Here is an 11,080-nt window from a genome sequence, read left to right as displayed (position 1 = left end):
AGATAATGAAAACAGAAGTATTGCTATAAAGTCCTTTTATATGCTTTTCATGTTGACGTATATAAGCCATAATATGTGTCCCTGTTCTTCCAAAATGAAACCTATATTCAGGGAAAGAAAAAAAAAAAAAGATTTAAAGCAGGAAGAAAATGGAGTTGGTATTAAGCCAAGCTAAAACACAGCCACTTTTGATGAAGAAAAATAAAAAGGATAAAATATATTATAGGTTTAAACTTTACATTGTCTTCAGTTATTCTATATTCTGGAATCATTTATGAAGAATCTATGTATTGTGTACTTGGCACTAAGAGGTAAGCCAAAGACAGAGCAAATATTCTGTAGGAAGAGACCAAGTTTTCATCATGAGAAATATTCAAAAGCAACATGTAAGCAAATATAACATAGACATTATTAACTAAACACCTGAGCAATAAAAAGACTGACCTGAAAGGAATAATCACTTGGCTTCTGGTTAATCTGGGGAAACACCAAGGTAGAAATACTTAACATGTGATCATCACAGGGTGTCTTAGTTATCTCGTGCTGCTATAACAGAAACACCACAAGTGGATGGCTTTAACAAACAGAAGTTTATTTTCTCACAGTTTAGGCGGCTAGAAGTTGGAAATCAGGCAACCTGTTCCAGGGGAAGTCTTTCTTTCTCTTTCACCTCTGGAGCGGAAGGTACTTGTCACCGATCTTCCCTTGGTCTGGAAGCTTCTCGGCACAGGAACCCCAGGTTCAAAGGACATGCTCCACTCCTGGCTCTTCTTGCTTGGAGATATTAGGTCCCTCTCCTCTCTACTCACTTCTCTTTTTTACATCACAAAAGAGACTGACTGAAGATACAACCTAATCCTGTAGATTGTGACCTGCCTCATTAACATAACTGCCTCTAATCCTGCCTCATTAACATCATACTACTGCTACAACTACCCTTTGCAGTCAATTCGGTTCCGACGCACAGACACCCTATAGAACAGAGTAGAACTGCCCCATAGGGTTTCCAAGGAATGGGCTGGTGGGTTTGAACTGATGCCGTTTTGGTTAGCAGCAGAGTTCTTAACCACTGTACCACCAGGGCTCCTTTAACATCATAGAGGTTAGGATTTATGAACACACAGGATAATTATTTCAGATAACAAAATGAGGACAACCACACAATACTGGGAATCATGGCCTACCCAAATTGACACACATTTTGGGGGGACACAATTCAATCTGTAACACATAGCAACTTGTTAGTTCCCATACAGAGTCTACTCAGATTCACAGCGACCTTAGGTATAACAGAAGGAAATGTTGATCAGTCCTGTGCCATCTTCACGATCTTTTGTATGTTTGAGTCAATTGTTGTGGCTATTAATCAGTCTCACTGAGATTTTCATTCGTCCTCAACTTTACTAAATATTATGTCTTTTTCTAGGCAGAAAACTTGCAAGACCTGGAAAAAGAAGGCAGTCCTGGTGAGTTCTGGCTCTCAGAGGCTTCACTGAATTTCTCCTAAGACTGATTTGTTCTTTCTTTTGGCACTCCAAAGTATATTCATTATTATTTACCAACACCGTAGCTCTCTGCATCAATTCTTCTCTGTCTTCTTTTTTCCATTAGCCAACTTTTCTATGCATATGAGATGACTGTAAAGACCATAGCTTGGGTCAGACACACCTTAGTCATCAAAGTTGGAAATGCATTTTTTCATGCCCCACCACAGATCACTGAATCAGAAACTCTGGGGTGGCACAAAGCAATCTGAACTTTAACAAGTCCTCCAGAAGATTCTGATGCTTACTAAAGTTTGAGAACTACTACATGGAAAATAAGCCTGTTTCCAAAAAAGGTTATCCAACTGAATGTGGACATTATTGAACAGTATCATTAATATCACACACAAGTAACATGTTGCTGAAAATCATTCAAAAGCAGCTGCAGCAGTACGTTAAAAGGGAGCTGCCAGAAATTGAAGCCAGATTCAGAAGAGGAACCAGGGATATCATAGCTTATGTCAGATGGATCCTGGCTGAAAGCAGAGAATACCAGAAAGATGTTTACCTGTGTTTTATTGACAATGCAAAGGTATTCGACTGCCTGGATCATAATAAATAGATAACATTGCAAAGAATGGGAATTCCAGAACACTTAATTGTGCTCATGAGGAACCCATACATAGATTAAGAGGCTGTCATTCAATCAGAACAAGAGGATACTGCTTGATTTAAGGTCAGGAAAGGTGTGTGTCTTGGTTGTATCCTTTCACTGTACTTGTTCAATCTGTACGCTGAGCAAAGAATCCAAGAAGCTAAACTATATGGAGAAGAGTGAGGCATAAGAATATGAGGATGACTCATTAACAACCTGCGATACACAGATGACATACCTTGCTTGCTGAAAGTGAAGAGGACTTGAAGATCAAAGACCACAGACTTCAGTGTGGATTATACCTCAACATGAAGAAAACAAAAATCCTCACAACTGGACCAATAAGCAACATCACGATAAATGGAGAAAAGATTGAAGTTCTCAAGGATTTCATTTTACTTGGATTCACAATCAACACCCATGGAAGCAGCAGTGAAGAAATCAAACCATGTCTTGCACTGGGCAAATCTGCTGCAAAGACTTCTTTAAAGTGTTGAAAAACCAAAGATGTCACTTTGAAGATCAAGGTGAGCCTGACCCAAGCCATGATGTTTTCAATCCCCTCATATGCATGGGAAAGCTAGACAATGACTAAGGAAGACTGCAGAAGAACTATGCCTCTGAATTACGGTGTTGGTGAAGAATATTGAATATACCACAGACTCGATAGCACTGTTTTTTGTTTTTTGTTTTTTGTTTTTTACCAGAAGAATGAAAAACAAATCTGTCTCAGAAGAAGTACAGCCAGAATGCTCCTTAGAAGCAAGGATTGTGAGACTACGTCTCACATGCTTTGGACATGTTATCAGGAGGAATCAATAACCTGGAGAAGGACATCATGCTTGGTAAAGTATTGGTTCAGTGAAAAAAAGACAACCCTTAACGAGATGGATTGACAACAATGGTCTTAAGCATAGCAACGACTTTGAGGATGGCACAGGACCAGGCAGTGTTTTGTTCTGTTGTGAATAGGGTTGCTATGAGTCAGAACAGACTTGATGGCACGTAACAACAACAATAACATCTTGGAAAAGCTCAGTGTGAAGGAGCAGTCACTTACTTGTGGCAAGATATGCTAGTGTGTCTAAAACGAGGGTCTTCATCAAAATTATTCCTGGCATAGCTTAGTGCCAAAGTCCTGTCATTTTAATCTTCTGTTCACTGTGATAGCTGTGAGGAGAAACCAACTTGGGCAAGGTCAGCACCTGATATTTTGTTTTTCCCTCACCAGGAAGTGGGAAGCTGAGGGACATGCTGCTTCCTGTTGCTATGAAATTCTAATCAGTGACTGATGTAAGTATAACCTGACTCAAAGGTATATTTTTTTTTTGTCTCTGAGAAGATTTTCAAGACAGCCTACAATGCATTTACTAAATTCATTTCCTCTGTTTCCAAATGTGTCACCTTCAAATCTTGTGGACTTGAACCTAACGGAAGAATCTCTTTCTCTCAAACCCACTTGCTCTATACTTGTATTTCTTCTTTCAGCCATGGGATAATTTTATTTAAGGCAAAAATTCATTTTCTTCCCAAGATTCTGAAGTGTTATACACTCTAAGCATTTTTAAATGAGTTTGGGCTGTTACAAATTTATTTTACAACCTGAATGTTTCTTCAGTTTACCTGAACCACTTGGTGATACGCTTCTGACATCTAAAAAGTTTCTCATTTACTTTATCTTTGTTCTTTGGATGCTCTGGTTATATGATCTACCTTTGGTTTAGGCCAGTGGTTCTCAAACAGGGGCATTTTTGCCCCTAGGGAACAATCTGGCAATATCTGGAGACATTTTCAGTTATCACAACTGGGGTATGGTGGAATGCTGCTAAAGATCCTACAACGCACAGAGCAGCTCCCCATTACAAACGATGCTCCAGCCAAAAATATCAATAGTGCAGAGGTTGAAAAGACCAGATTTACATGATTCCACTCTGTATAAAAGAGAAAATGAAACAACCGAAAAAAAAAAAAAAAAGCATGAGGTAAGATTTAACATTGTGTGAATGCTCCTGGATTTTCAAGGGCACCTTTATGAAAAATATAAAAAAAGAAAAGCAGAAATAAAGGAGAGAATTGTTAGAAATAGCTGGCAGTGGGACTTCTTAGTCATAGAGCCACAGGGTTACAAGATCTTTGAATTATATACCTCCTCAGAGCTCTTAGAACCCTGGTGGCCAGTGTTTAAAGTGCTGGGCTGCTAAACAAAAGGTTGGTGGTTCAAACCCAACAGCCGTTCTGCGGGAGAAAGATGTGGCAGTTTGCTTGCATAAAGATTTACAGCCTTGGGAACCCTATGGGGCAGTTCTACTCTGCCATATAGGATCACTATGAGTTGGAATTAACTTGTCAGCAGTGGTTTTAGAGCTTTTAACAATCCATCACCACCATCATCAGCATTATTTTGTAGGTTCAGAGCTTAGGTGAGATGCCCAGTCAAACACACTTGCTTGCCCAGGAGATGGAGCCATCGAGGTCACTCCTTTGCCTCTATGCTCCTGCCCTTCCCCACCAATTTCTGTCTTCTTGCCATTATTCCCTTATTGGTCCTCCCCTCCCTCTCCTTTTCCATTGTTTCCCTCTCTTCTGTCTCTTCTCTTTGCCCAGGTTCTAACTCTTTTCCCTTCTTCTGCACTTCTTAGTTTTAATATTATGTATCTTTGCACATGAGCAGATAAAAACGTTTGTGTAATGTGTAAAGAGTATATCCTTTTAGTAAAGTACCCGACACCTGTATCCACTCAGAAATTGAGATTGTTTTAACTAGTTCTTGTTTTGCAAAATTGTCTGTCTGCTGTGTTGCTTCAAGTAGGTGGCAAGATTTCTGGTCTTCTACAGGGGGAAAAAAGAGAGAAATGGAACATCACATTAAAATAACCTTTCGCGATTTACAAATACAACACAATACCAAGCAAATACCACCAACATTCTTTAAAGAGATGGAAAAACTAATCATTAACTTTATGTGGAAAGAGAAGAGGCCCCAGATAAGTAAAGCACTATTGAAGAAGAAGAATAAAGTAGGAAGACTCACACTACCTTACCCCAGAACCTACTATACAGCTACGGTAGTCAAAACAGCCTGGTACTGGTACAATGACAGATACATTGACCAACGGAACCGAATTGAGAACCCAGATGTAAATCCATCCACCTATGGTCACCTGATCTTTGACAAGGGCCCAAATCCCATCAAGTGGGGAAAAGGCAGTTTTTTAAACAAATGGTGCTGGCAAAACTGGGTGTCCATCTGCAAAAAAATGAAACAGGACCCATACCTCACACCATATACAAAAACTAACTCAAAATTGATCAAAGACCTAAATATAAAGCCAAAAACTACGAAGTTCATAGAAGGGAAAATAGAATCAATGCTAGAGGCCCTAATACACAGCATTAACAAGATACCAATCACAACCAACAATGCACAAGCTCCAGAGGATAAGCTAGATAACTGGGATCTTCTAAAAAATTAAACAACTATGCTCATACAAGGACTTCACCAAAAGAGTAAAAAGAGAACCTACAGACTGGGAAAAAAATTTTGGCTATTACAAATCAGACAAAGGTCTACAAGAAAATCCAACACCTCTACAACAAAAAAGCAAATCCAATTAAAAATGGGTAAAGGAAATGAACAGACACTTCATCAAAGAAGACATTCAAGTGACCAACAGACACATGAGAAAATTCTCACAATCTCTAGCCATCAGAGAAATACAAATCCAAACCACAGTGAGATACCATCTCACCCTGGCATTACTGGCACGAATCAATAAAACAGAAAATAACAAACGTTGGAGAGGCTGCAGGGAGATCAGAACTCTTACACACTGCTGATGGGAATGCAACACAATACTACCATTTTGGAAAATGATATGGTGTTTCCTTAGAAAGCTAGAAATAGAAATACCATATAATCTAGCAATCCCAATCCTAGGAATATATCCTAGAGAAATAAGAGTTGTCACACGAATAGGTATATGTACACCCATGTATTGCAGTATTGTGCACAACAGCAAAAAGATGGAAACAATCTAGATGCCCATGAACAGATGAGTGGATAAACAAACTGTGATACATACACACACAATGGAGTATTAGGCAACGATAAAGAACAACGGTGAATCTGCGAAGCATCACATAACATGGATGCATCTGGAGGACATTATGCTGAGTGAAATAAGTCAGTCACAAAAAGACAAATATTGTATGAGGCCACTACTATAAAAACTCATGAAAAGGTTTACATACAATATTTGATGGTTAGAAGGCAGGGGAGCGGTGGGGATGGAAAATCATTTAATAGACAATAGGTAAGAGGTAACTTTGGTGAAGTGTAAGACAGTACACAATACTGGGGAAGCCAGGACAACCTGTACAAGGCAAGGCCACGGTAGCTCCATAGACATATCCAAGCTCCCTGAAGGACCGAATTGCTGCACTGAGGGCTGTGGGGAACATGGTCTCAAGGAACATCTAGCTCAATTGGTGTAACAGAGTTTATAAAAAATATGTTCTACATTCTACTCTGGTGAGTAGCACCTGGGTTCTTAAAAACCTGTGAGCGGCCACCTAGGATACTCTACTAGTCTCACCCCTTCAGGAGCAAGGAAGAACAAAGGAAACTAAAGATATAAGGGAAAGATTAGGCCAAATGACTAACGGACCACATGTACCACGGCCTCCACCACATTGAGTCCAGTCCAATTAGATGGTGCCTGGCTACTCCACTGACTGCTCTGACAGGGGTCACAATAGAGGGTCCCAGGCAGAGCTGGACAAAAACGTGGAACAAAATTCTAACTCAAAAAGAAAGACCAGACTTGCTGGCCTGACAGAGACTGGAGAAACTGTGAAAACATGGCCCCCAGACACCCTTTCAGCTCAATAATGAGTCCACTCCTGAGGCTCACCCTTCAGCCAAAGATTGAACAGACCCATGGAACAAAACAAGACTAAAGGGATGCACCAGCCCTGGGGCAGGGATTGGAAGGTAGAAGGGAACAGGAAAGCTGGTAATAGGGAACCCATGGTTGCAAAGGGAGAGTGTTGACCTGTCGTGGGGTTGTTTACCAATGTCATACAACAATGTGTGTGCTGAGAAATTAGTTTGTTCTGTAAACTAAAGTTCAACAACAACAACAACAAAAGCCTTTTCATCCCATTTAGAAACATTCAGGAGGTGAGTGCTTCTCACTGTGCTCCACTCCCTGCAATCCCCTATGCCAAGAAAAAAAATATTAGATTAAAAGAAGGTTAGCTGCTTATTTGTTATTTGTCATTAGCGATAAAGAGGAAGTTTGTAGTTCCAAAGGCATATAATGATAACCATCAAGTGAATATTGAAATAAATAATTGACTTCCATTTATTTGGCTAATCTCTTCTTTATTATCTGTCCCAGCTTACTATTCCATTCAGTTTATTTTTGTGTGTTAATATTTCATGCATATTCAGGATTATATAAAACCAAACACTCAGGTAAAGGTCAATAATTATTTAATTAAAATCTTACCATTTTACATGGCATAATATGTTTGCATTCAGTCTTATATTTGGATGCACTACACTTCGTATTTTCCATTGCTAGAGAGCATGCTGATCTGCCTTGTTCTGAATATTAATATTGACTATACTAGCTTGTATTTGCTTGGGTCATGGAGATTTAATAATTTAACAATAGGTCATTGAAGTTCTGTTGTGTCATCAAATAATGATATAATTTATGTTTTATCTGCAGCAAAACTACCCTAGTATTCTAAATTCCACTTATTGTCCTTTAGCTTAATGCTTACTGTTACCCTTTCCCGACATGTTTTCCCATCATGAAAATTAACCCACTCTATATCTTTCTGGAAAGAAAACAAACTGCTCCCTTGCCAAACCTTTCATTATGCTGCTCCTTTTTTTCATAAATTGTGATCTAACAGTATCCCAGCAAAAAGCTGAGCCTTTGAAGTGTTGTGCTAATTTGATTAATACATAGTTACATCCTGTTATGATGCACTTCGCCTTATGCATTTTAAATGGCTAATGCAGAGTGGATTACGTTTGTGTTAAAAACACAGCATACTAAATGAACAGCACTGAAAGCAGTCTATAATAACAAGCTCTGCAACCACTTTAAGCATGCAGAAGGTTATTGTTTCTAGGTTAATGATAATTATATGAAAATACATGTTTTTACAACAATTAAGATGTCAATAAAAATACTGGTGAGGTTAATACAGCTGCACTTAAAAATATTTATTCTACTGGTAATTAAAAATAGTTCTATAAATATCCCAATATCATTGTCTAAATTATGTATGGACAAATCTATACATGTATATATGCAGCCCATAGGTTCCTTTTGAAAAAAAATGCCTTTGTCACTTACAAGATATTTATGGCATCAAAGGCTAAGGGGCTGCATTCTAGAAAGAGGTACATGTTTTCATATTTATTGGAGGAAACTAGAAAGAAAGAAACTGCCAGGGTTGCTAGAAGTTACAGAGTTTCTTTGGTGCGTATCTTACTAAAATTTGGTGACTTAAGGTAAGTTGATGAAAGGAAGAGAACGAATTCTGTAACAAGATTTGTCCAAAGTTCTTCATATTATCTTATCCCGATTTTCATCTGTAAAGGCATTATAAAGTATTATGACGCTGCATTCTTAACATGCACCTAATATTCTTCTTCTCTTTGACATCAGGTCGATTCCGACTCATTGTGAACCTACAGAACAGAGTAGAACTGTCCCATAGAGTTTCCATGGAGCGGCTGTTGGATTCAAACTGCTGACCTTTTGGCTAGCAGCTGAGCCCTTAACCACTGAGCCACCAGGGCCCCACGCACCTAATAAAAAGACGCTAATTACCTTAAGGATGCTTACAAATGTATCTTTGTAACATGGGAAAAAAAAGTTGATGAATATTTTATATCCTCATTTTGGGAAGCAAGTGCTCAACTCTTATTCCATTTGGAACTTATATTTTAATGGTTACAAAATGATTTTTTCCTTCCATTTAACTTTTTACAATGGCTAATAATAGTTTATGGCATTTTACAATGGCTTAATCTCTTTAAGTACTTTCATTCGGACTTTTCCTGCTCACATGGCAACCATATTTAATCCTGCACCCAAATCTATTAAACGCTTTGGCAGTTGGTCAAAATTCATGACTGTGCTCTCCATTGGGTCAGAAATTCCTAAGGAGTTAAAGAAAAGCAGCAAACAACTTTTATGGTATCTCATCAGATTTGCTATCTAATAGCCACTGCCTGCCCACTTGTATTTCTAATCAGCTAAAATCACTTCAGAAGAGAGAAAATCAGAAGGCTTTCTTAAATACAAAAACAGTTGTTATTATTTAAAATATGACCAGAAGGAAGCTTTATATCATATACATTTTATATTATTTGTATAACATGTAAAGTCATGCACTTAAGAACCCATGAAATAATAAGCTCTCTGACCACTTCTGAACTTTAAGTAGAATCTTTTCTCCTTAGCCTACTTTAGGATATTTCACTTAATGAAATGGCAGCATAGTACAGTGAAGCTTATATGGAGTCATTAACATCATCAATGAGACCAATCACTGGAGAAAGACATCATGCTTGGTAACGTAGAAGATCAGCAAAAAAGAGGAAGCCCCTCAATGAGATGGATTGACACAGTGGCTGGAACAGTGGCGGGCTCAAACATAGCAACAATTGTGATGATGGTGCAGGACTGGGCAACGTTTTGTCATACATAAAGCCACTGAGTCGCAGTCAATGAGTCAAAGCCAACTTGACAGCACCTAACAACAAACAAGTTTAGATATCCACTTTTATTACTTAGTTCTGTGGCTTTGGGAAAATATTTAATTTTCCTAGACTTCAGGTTCCTCGTTTCAGTGCTTATCCATGGAAATTTATTTTATAACATTTTTCAAATATTTTTGACTACTATCTGCAATAAGAAATATATGATATATTTTACATGGTATACACACACACACATACTCATGGGTCTGCACATGCATGCCTGTGCCCCCCATACATACAATAAACCAAGATTTCCATTAAACAGTACCCTTATGACTTGCAATGAATATTGATACTTTCTAACCTGTTTCTTTTCTTTTTTTTTTTAATTAACTCTGGTTGCAACCCATTAGATTTCACTCTTGGTGTTTGAAAAACCCTGGCTTAGTGATATCTACAGCATGATCCGGCTTCACCCTCTTCTCACTGGGTTAGGTGAATGTGTTGTTTCTCATGGACTCATTTGCCCATTGTTTCCATGGGTGACATTACACTCTATTGACTCTCTTTTGTTTGGGAAGGGTTTTTTCATTTTTTTCTTCATCTAGATTTTCTCTGTTTTACCATTGTAACTTTTTGGTCTAGACTAAGAATCATTGGTCCTATTTACATTGTATCACTTCTTTATATATATATAAAAAGATAGCATTGGTAAATTGTACTGTGCTTTCTTATTTAATATTTATTTTAAAATGTTATGTTGTTGTTGTGTGCCATCAAGTCCATTCTGACTCGAGTTGGAACAAATGCTATAAAAAAAAAAAAGATATTGAAAATTATTGCTATTCTTCCCTAAAAGTGGAAAAATGTATTTCACTTAATAACCCACAGCCAAACACGTGAAACCCTAGGAATATAATATTTAGCAGCCACAGATTAATATGAATAGCATTGTATCATCACATTCTTCTCCCAGAAAGATTACATGTTCCAACTATTGACAATTCATCCATTCTACATAGTGAGATTTGATGAAAATTAATTAGCCCGATACTTGACCCATTTAAGCCCAAGAAGAAACATAGCTAATACTCTAAGTAATATAGAAGGTGAGAAAAAATGGAGATAATTCAGAACACTGATTGAAAAGTATAAATGTGATAAAAAAAAAAAAAACTGGATGCAAATGTGTTATATTTACTCCATCCA

Source organism: Elephas maximus, chromosome 2 (assembly GCF_024166365.1).
Source record: "Elephas maximus indicus isolate mEleMax1 chromosome 2, mEleMax1 primary haplotype, whole genome shotgun sequence".
In the NCBI taxonomy this organism is placed as follows: domain Eukaryota; kingdom Metazoa; phylum Chordata; class Mammalia; order Proboscidea; family Elephantidae; genus Elephas; species Elephas maximus.
The sequence above is the reverse complement of the archived record's forward strand: the minus strand, read 5'-3'. Positions refer to the sequence as shown.